Here is a 9,336-nt window from a genome sequence, read left to right as displayed (position 1 = left end):
ATGTTATTTTTCTAACAATGCTTAGTACAGTGCACTGAGGTAATTCACACTCACAAATATTGGTTGCTATGTGAGAATGTCAGAATAATGCTGATGGGGCGACCTTGGGAGTTTCTAAGTATTCTTAAATCTACAACTTGGAGACTTAATTTCTGCACTCACCATATCTAATAGTAGTGGCCATTTTGGCTTAATTTTCCTTTTTGTGTTTATAATGCCTAAGCCTCTTAAGTCTGCTCCTCCTGTGGATCTCACTATGTTTATTTCCAAAATGAAACCGGGGACCAATAAACAGACCTCCGCCTTTCATTCAGCTGCGGTCTCAGACTCAGAGGAAGAGATCCATTCTTCTGATACATCTGTGATAAATAGTTTGACCTCCATTCTTGCAGAAATTAAATTGCTTAATAAAGGCCTTCCACTCTGAGATTCAAAAAGCTGTCTCTGGTTTAAAGGAAGAGGTTTCTGAATTCAGAGTACGGACTAATGAAGTTGAGCATAAAGTTGATGAAGTGGTTCAATTTCAACAGGACATGGAATGCTCTATGTATGTTATGCAGGAGGATATACATATTCTTCAGGACCAACAGGAGGAAATTTAAAATAGGGCTGGATGCAAAAACCTGCGCATTTAGAACATTCCTGAGTCAATGGAAGCGGCCCAATTGGAGTGCTTTCTGACTTGTTGCTTTCAGCATCTACTACCTGACATGCCACCAGAGTTCCTACTCTTAGCTAGAACAGACCGTTCTCTCAGACAGAAGCCTTCATCATCAGCCCCTCCGAGGGATGTGGTACTGCAATGCCATTATTTCAAAACCAAGGAAAAAGTATGGCGGCTTCCCAGGAAAAGAATACTTGTCAGTTTGAATCTTTCACCCTGTCTGTGTTTCAAGACTTATCTCCTATTACACTTAGATGGTGAGATGACCTAAGGGACTACACTCAGATTCTCAGGGACAATCAAATCCATTATAAGTGGGGTTTCCCCTTTGCTCTTATATACAAGTAGACGGGAAGCGGATATCCACCAGATCGAAAGACAAAGCCAATCACCTTCTGTCACAACTTAATCTTCCTCGTCCCTCGATAGATACATCTCCGGCACCTCACTTGGATTCAACATCTCGACGTTACTCTAGGTCCCCATTACCACAGAGAGCACAGCGGTGCTTGTGGTCAACAGTTCCTTTCAGTGCCCTGGCTCGGAGTGACCCTTCATGAACTGGTCTCTTCAGATGGTTTGATTGTTTTTGATATTTCACTTCATTTTGTGTTTTCCGCTGTTTGCAGGTTTCCAGATATTTATGGTGTATCTGTTTTGATGACTGCTGTTTACATTCTCCATGTTGTATATGATTTACTTTAAGATATCTAGTTTTTGTAACCCAACCCCGGGGTTCCCTTATTAGGTTGCACACCACAAAGATATGGCCTGTACCAAGCCCCCACCAGGTCATTTGGACCCGCTTTGAGTGTTATGGGGGGACATTCCCTTTTTTTTCCCCTTTTTGGGTGCTCATATTGTTGACTCATCTATATTTCTGGTTTTTTTCTTTCTTCCTGCTTCTGTTTCTATCTCAATATTATTCTTTTTTTCTCTTTTCCCCTTTCTTCCTCTGGGGGTCCACCATGATTGTTGAACTACCATTTGTCAAATACTACTACAGTATATGTTCAGTTATGGCGACTAATGTTATAACCTATAACGTTAAAGGTTTAAATAGTTCAAAAAAAAGGAACAAGCTACTGTATTTATTTTTCTAAAACAAGTAAAGGGAGATGTGGTGTTCCTCCAGGAGACACATTTCAGAGGTACTATACACCCTGCAGTATGATCAAGGCATTACCCTGTTGTTTTGCATGCTTGTGATCAAACTCATTAAAAAACAGAGTGTAGCTATAATAGTAGCTGCTCACTTTCAATTGTATACAGAAAAGATTATTTGGGATAAAAGAGGCAGATTTCTCATATTAGTGGGTAAATTAAATAATTCCCCAATTACCTTAATCAATGTATATGCCGAACATTAATCAAGTCTCCATTTTTGCCTTCTTATATGACAAAATTTCTCAGTATCGGAAAGGTGATGTTATTGTGGCTAGGGATTTAATTACAATTCTCCATCACAGATTAGACTACTCTCATCCTCTCCCCAACTCCCAGGCCCACACTAATGAGTGGAACTCCAAAGCACTACTTTCATTAGTAAAACAGCACTTATTGTTTCATTCTTGGGGCGTTCACCTTTTTTTCTCCTGTGCATAAAATCTACACTAGGATAGATATGGTACTGCTTAGATGTGATTTAACATCAAAGATTCAAAAGATTACTATACATCCTATATCTTGGTCAGATCATGCCCCAGTTTCTTTAATATTATCAGGTATAACATGTAATTAATCTCCTCCATATTGGTGTCTTAATGAGGCGCTGCTTCAGAACAGAGATCTAATATATCAGGTCACTCAGACTTTGATTATTTCACTATTAACCAGACCCCTGATATAATTGATATTACTTTGTGGGAGGTGCACAAAGCAGTCGTGCAAAGGTCATTTTATTCAAATCGAATCAAAATTGGCAAAAACATGTACCCAAGCAATGCTTGATCTGACTGAGCAAGTGTTACACCTAGAGGATAAACATAAATCGTCTCTTGATCCAGCTGATCTAGATCGACTTATTAAAGCTAGAAGCAAACTTAATTTGTTGATATCCCACAAACGGAACAATGCCTTAGGCGACTCAATCAATCATATTACGAAAAAGGCAAAAAGGCTGATAAAATCTTTGGAAGGAAATTTAGGGTCAAATATCTTCTAAAAATATCTTAACTATCAAAACTAAAAACCTTCAGACATTAGGTAGGGCCCTCGGCCTTATGGTGTATCTATAACCTATTATACGAAATTCAAAACTATGTTTTTGCCCCACTTATGTCGACATTTTAATGGTTTTCTTCAGGATGTGCCTGTGTGCTTACACATGCTGGAGGCTCACATTATTTTGATTTGCCTGTATATGCTCAATAATGACATAAAACTTTTTGTATGTTCGAGTTATTGCCCAAACTTTTTGTATGTTCGAGTTATTGCCCTATATCATTGCTCAGTAATGACAAAACTTTTTAGGTCTAAGGTTAAATGTATTCTCCCACAATTGATTAATGTGGACCAGGTGGGCTTCATCCCAGGCCAACAGGTGAGAGATAACTCTCAGAGAACAATTAATCTTGTTCATGCAATTAATAAGCATAAGACGCCTTCTATCTTTCTCTCACTAGATGCATGCAGAGAAGGCTTTTGATAAGATCCTTTGGACTTTTATGTTTGCCACTCTATGCAGATTCAGCCTGGGAGGACGCCTACTAACCGGTATTTATGCTTTGTACTCATTAATTAAGGAAAATTCATATAAAGTCTTTACTTGATGGTACCTAGTTCCCTTAAGGTTGAAATTTTTTTTTTCCTGTGGTTGGTAACTTTACACATATTTGCTGGAAATGTCCTGAACTATGTACTGTATATTTTGGAATCGAGTTGAAGCTCTTTTAAGAAACATTTTTTCACTCCCTATCTTTCTTAGCCTGTGTTCAGCATTATTGGGCCTTCATATTGATGGCCTGAATGCAAACATTAGTAAGCTTATCCATCACATTCTTTTTTTTTTTTTTATTATTATAACATTTTATTGAAGTTTTTATCAAGGGGTGGTGTACAATCACGGTCAGGAGTACAACGGATGACAAAATTCAATAAATCAGAATAATCATTACATTTCTGTCCATTTTAGTAATAACATATAATAAGCAAAAAAAAACCACACAAGACACACACATATAGGAATAAGACACGGGTAGGTAGAGTGGAAAGGGAGATAGAAGAAAGATAAAAGAAAGAAAGCTCATGGGTACCATTTCACTTAGCTGCAAACATGTATGAGGTTCCTACAGCAGGAAGGTCAAATACCATGATAACATTTTCTAAGACAAATAAACCACATTCAGGTAGCTGGAGCTGAAGGGGGTAATCTAAGGAGCGAGGCAGAGTTTCACTTTCGACCAGTCACGAGTACCAAAATAAGATGAAATAGTATGTATGGAATCAGCATCCAGGGTAAGAATATATAAGTCCCATTTGTTGTGGAAAGTCTTCAATGAGAATACTTCATTCAGCAAAAGAGAGCGCATATCAAAGTACAAGAACATTAGAAGTCGCACCTTCAATTCCTGAAGCGTGGGTGCAGATTTCTTGGTCCAGTGTATTATTATCAATTTCTTGGCGAGAGTCAGTATGAGGACAATAAGAGGTATGCAGCGAGGAGAGTGCTTTCCAAACTGCCAATCGCGAAAGTGGAGCAAAAGGTAAGCCTCAGGGTTTGGAGTAAGGGGCACATGAAGGATAGAGCTCAGAAAGGAGGTTAATTTACACCAGAACCTACGTATTTTAGAACATTCCCAGAAACAGTGAAATAGCTTGGCATTTTGCATAGTACATTTAGTACAGGACCCAGTGTCCCCACCCCCCATATACTTCCGCTGGGCAGGGGAGATATATGCCCTATGGAAAAATCTAAGGTGTGTTTCCTGTAGATAGGCGGAGTGTAAACCTTTAGTGTATTTATTATATTGCACCAGAAGATCATTGGACACATTGGAAATGGTGGGCAAATCCAATGTCCATTGAGTGAGTAATTTACGTGAGTATAAGTGTATATCAATCCTGGCCTCTACTAAGTGAGGGTATAAGTGACAGAGTTTGTACTGTGCAGTAGTTCTATGAAGCAAAACTTTCAGGATAACATGGGAACCATGTGCAATAGAGTCAGTGAGTTGAGTATAGGGGAGCGACTGAACCTGCAGGTATAAGTAGAAGTGGCTGTTGGGGAGGTGATGTCTGCGTTGTAAGTCAGCAAATGTGCAAACCGTGGCCCCTGGGTCAAAGACTTTGTTCACAAGGGCGATACCTTTACTTTTCCAGGCTTGGAGCAGCGGACTGCAAATTGAAGGCGGGAAAGCAGGGTTGCCCCAAAGGGTAAGGAAAGGAGAGAAACGAAAGTATCTCTTCAATTTCTTATTCAAACTAATCCATAGGAGATAAGTATCATGGAATAGTACATTAGAATAGATATGTTTTGGTATAACTGAGGATGGGAGATGCAGCAGTGCTGAGGGTGAATAAGGTGATCCAAACTTATATCATTGTAGGTAGATCTGTCCAACAACCAATCCCCTGCATAGCGAAAGAATACCGACACAGTATAAGATTTAAAGTCTAATATACCCAGCCCACCTAATGACTGAGGAAGCATCAGCTTGGGAAGCGCAATTCTAGCCCTTTGGCCCTTCCAAAGAAAGGAGGAAATAGAGGTTTTAATTCGCAAAATATCACTGTTAGTCAAAGCAAGTGGTAATGATTGGATAGTGTAGAACAGTTTAGGGAAGATAATTGATTTAACTACTGCGGCCTTACCCAGTAGGGAGAGTGGAAGCGCGTCCCAGGATAACATTAATGTGGTTATCTTTTGTATCACCGGGGTGAAATTGGCCTTATATAATGTCTCAATTTTGTTAGTGATAGATATACCCAAGATTTAATCATTGAGGTACTAATTTTAAAACGTGAAAAAATCGGGAAGAAGCAAGATCTAGCGAGTACTTGCCTATTGGTAAAAGTTCAGATTTATTGACATTGATTATATACCCTGAGGATTTACCAAATTCATCAATCAATGCCCTAATGTGGGGAATGGAGGTCAGGGGGTCAGTAATAAATAGCAGCATATCATCTGCGAAAAGTGATACCTTCAATTCATTCGATGCAATCCTGATGCCATGAAACCCAGTTGAGTTACATAGTAGAATAGCCAGAGGCTCAATGGCGATGGCAAAGAGCAAGGGTGATAGAGGGCACCCTTGCCTAGTGCCTTTGTACAAGGGGAAATAGTCTGATATTTGGCCATTGCAAATAATTTGTGAAAGTGGGGTGGAATACAGCAATTTGACATAGGAAATAAAAGTCACGGGAAGACCAAATCAGGCCATGGTGGAATATAAGTGGGGCCAAAGCACCAGATCAAAGGCCTTCTCGGCGTCTAGGGATAAAATGACACCTGGAGGAGAGGAGTCAAAAGATTGTTGGAGATGTTGGACAGCAGCAATGACCTTCCTCACATTGACCACAGAGTGTCTGCCCACAATGAACCCCGTTTGGTCCGGGTTAACAATAGACAGTAGTACCACCTTAAGCCTGTCCGCTAGTATTTTCACCAAGATCTTATAGTCCGAATCCAATAGTGATATCGGCCTATAAGATCCAGGGTTGGTGAGATCCCTACCCGGTTTAGGAAGAATTTTAACATAGGCTGCATTAAAGTATAGAGGAGGGAGGCCAGATCGTAACATATGGTTAAAGGTAGCCACCAGCGTGTCTAGAAAATGGGGAAGCATGAATTTGTAGAAACTACCCCCAAACCCATCTGGGCCAGGAGTTTTACCATGTTTCAGATTTTTAATTACAGATGTGACTTCTGCAGCAGTGACAGGGCCAAATAGTGCAGGTTCCAGTGCAGAGTCCATTTGCGGGAAGGGGACCGTAGGCACAGAGGGGTCACACATAGGGTCGGAGTGCATATCCACTGCAGGAGCTGGATAAGTATGAGAGTAAAGAGTGGAATAGTAATCAGTCATGATCTGCAATATCTCTGCGTTGGAGGAGGTGAGTGAGCCATCCACTCTCTGTAGGGGATGGACGACAGCAGACGGCCTAGTGCCATTCAGTATGTTAGTTAGTAGTTTGCCCATTTTGTTTCCAAAATGGTGATATTTATAGTTGACCTTGTAGAGAGATTTATTGCCCCTATTGGTCAAGTATTCATTAAAGTGTGAGTTAGCGATAGTGTAATTATGCTTATTGGACACAGTAGGTCTACGGCAGTAAGCAGAGTAAGTAGAGGACAGTTGATTTTGCAACCTGAGGTAGAAAGAAGCATAGGCTTTGTTTAGTTTAGCCATATATGAGAGAATTGCGCCCCTAAAGACCGATTTCACTGTTTGCCAGAATAGAGGGGGGTTGGAGCTTGCGTGGGATTGGTTGTTGGAGCAGAACTCCTCCCAGCATTCGACTAGCATAGTCTGAAATTCAGGAGATGCCAATAAATGTGAAGGAAATCTCCAAATCCGTCTGGGAGACGGTTCATCAGAGACACGCAAAGAAAATCGCTGCAGGGAGTGATCCGATAATGATATCGGTTCAATCTCGATGTCTGATACCCTTGCGAACAAAGTCTGGGAGACCATTAAATATTCGATTCTTGATAGAGTGTGATAAACAGAGGAGAGGCAAGTGTATTCCCTGGTGGTAGGGTTGACGGCCCTCCAAGCATCAACTAGGGATAATTGGGATTGGAATTGAGGGATCCCAAACTTTGGTAAAGAAAACGATTTTTTGGGGGCGTTGGATCTGTCAAGGTATTTGTCAGAAACAAGATCAAAATCCCTGCATACTATCAGTTCCCCTCCCATGTGATGCGTCAGTTCAGCAAGTGGTGTACTAAAGAATTTGGTAGTGTAGACAGGCGGGGCATAGACACTGCACAACGTGTAGGGCTGGGAGTGAAGTAAAACATTAGCAATAACATATCTACCTTCAATATCTGATACCACTTTTGTCAGTTCACATGGTAATGAACGTTGTGACATTATAACTACTCCCCTAGACTTAGACGTATATGAAGCACTAACCAACAGTTTTCAACCTAGCATTTGGAGTTTCAACATTTCTATCAGCACTAAATGGGCCTCCTGAATAAAAAGTATATCTAATTTCAACTTGTTACAATATAAGAGAACCTTCCTGCGTTTTGCGGGAGAGTTAAAACCCCCCACATTAAAAGAGCATATTTTAATCTCAGACATGTTGTATAATACCAGTGTGGAGAGTAGGTAGACCTGAGCATTGCATCCAAACATTTATGATAAGAAGAAAGACTGGTGGAGGAAGAGGACAAGTCACGATAGGGTGGGGCCACAAAGACACATAGAAACACAGAAAAAACAACAAACAATGATACACATTGCATATCCAACAACCATACTGCACTTTCACATAAGTTCTGGGAACAAATAAAAAACAAAAACATCAGATACAGTAAAATACTATTGTAGGAACCCAGAGCATAACTCCTGTCATGCCCGGCTAGTTTTCATGTGAAACCTCAAAGAGTCCTCGAGGAACCGGAGGGGTGTAGGGCTGCAGAGAGGACACATCGTAGGAGAAACCAGAGTAGCTGGGGGGGAAATGAGGAGAAGTTGAGTAATAAGTATCACCATACGTCCACCATAGATGCAGGTGGCAGGGGGATCAAGGCAGTCAGGTGGGGTCCGTTATTTCTTGATCTGATGTCGGGCCTCTAGCACAGAGAAAATCTTCAGCATCAGCAGGAGACATAAAATCAAAGTGCCTGTCCTTTTCAAACAGACGCAGCTTGGCAAAGTAAATAAGGGCATTTTTTTTCCTATCTGCAATCAGGCGTTTACAAATAGGGGAGAAAGCTCTGCAAGCTTTCGTGAGTTCCACGGAGTAATCTTGAAATAGTCGGAGTTGTGCACCTTCCCATTTAAGGATGGGCTGTTTTCTGGAAGCTTTCGATATTTCTAGCTTGTGTGTGTAACTGAGACATTTAAAAATAGTGACTCTGGGACGCGAGTCATTAGGGCATGGAGGAGGGCCTATCCTATGGACCCATTCAATCACCATATCCTTGGATAGGTCAGGTATGCCCAGCAGTTGTGGCAAGGTGTGTGCAACAAATTGCTCCAGTAAGTGGCCCTTAATCGTTTCAGGGAGCCCCACCACCCTTATATTGTTACGTCGTGAGCGATCTTCAATTTCCTCCATTTTATTGATAATGGAATAATTCTCCTTCTCCAACCTTTTAACTTCACTTTGCACATCAGATAGATTATGTGCCACCGAGCCTATTCTGTTTTCAGCAGTGGTAACCCTGGTAGACAAGTGTTGCATCTGAGTGGTAATGTCACTTACTGCTTTAGTCAGTAGCGGCCCCATCGCGGAGGTAATGGCATCCACGAGGTCTCCATAAAGCAGCGGGCTGTCCCGGGGGCACTGGGAGGGCAAACCAGCAGTGTCCAGTGCCTTAGTGACTGTTTTCTTTGAAGCCGGCGTGGTGGTGTGTGACTTTTCCTCCGGCGCCATTACAGGGTCCGCGCCTCGTTTGATCTGGCACAGCGCCTGCTGCTGTGAGCGTGGCAGCTGCGAGGATGTGACATATTTGTCCATCATGGAGGAGCAGCTGTGGGGGAGGTTTGGAG

The sequence above is a fragment of the Pseudophryne corroboree genome, chromosome 9 (assembly GCF_028390025.1).
Source record: "Pseudophryne corroboree isolate aPseCor3 chromosome 9, aPseCor3.hap2, whole genome shotgun sequence".
Lineage (NCBI taxonomy): Eukaryota > Metazoa > Chordata > Amphibia > Anura > Myobatrachidae > Pseudophryne > Pseudophryne corroboree.
The sequence above is the reverse complement of the archived record's forward strand: the minus strand, read 5'-3'. Positions refer to the sequence as shown.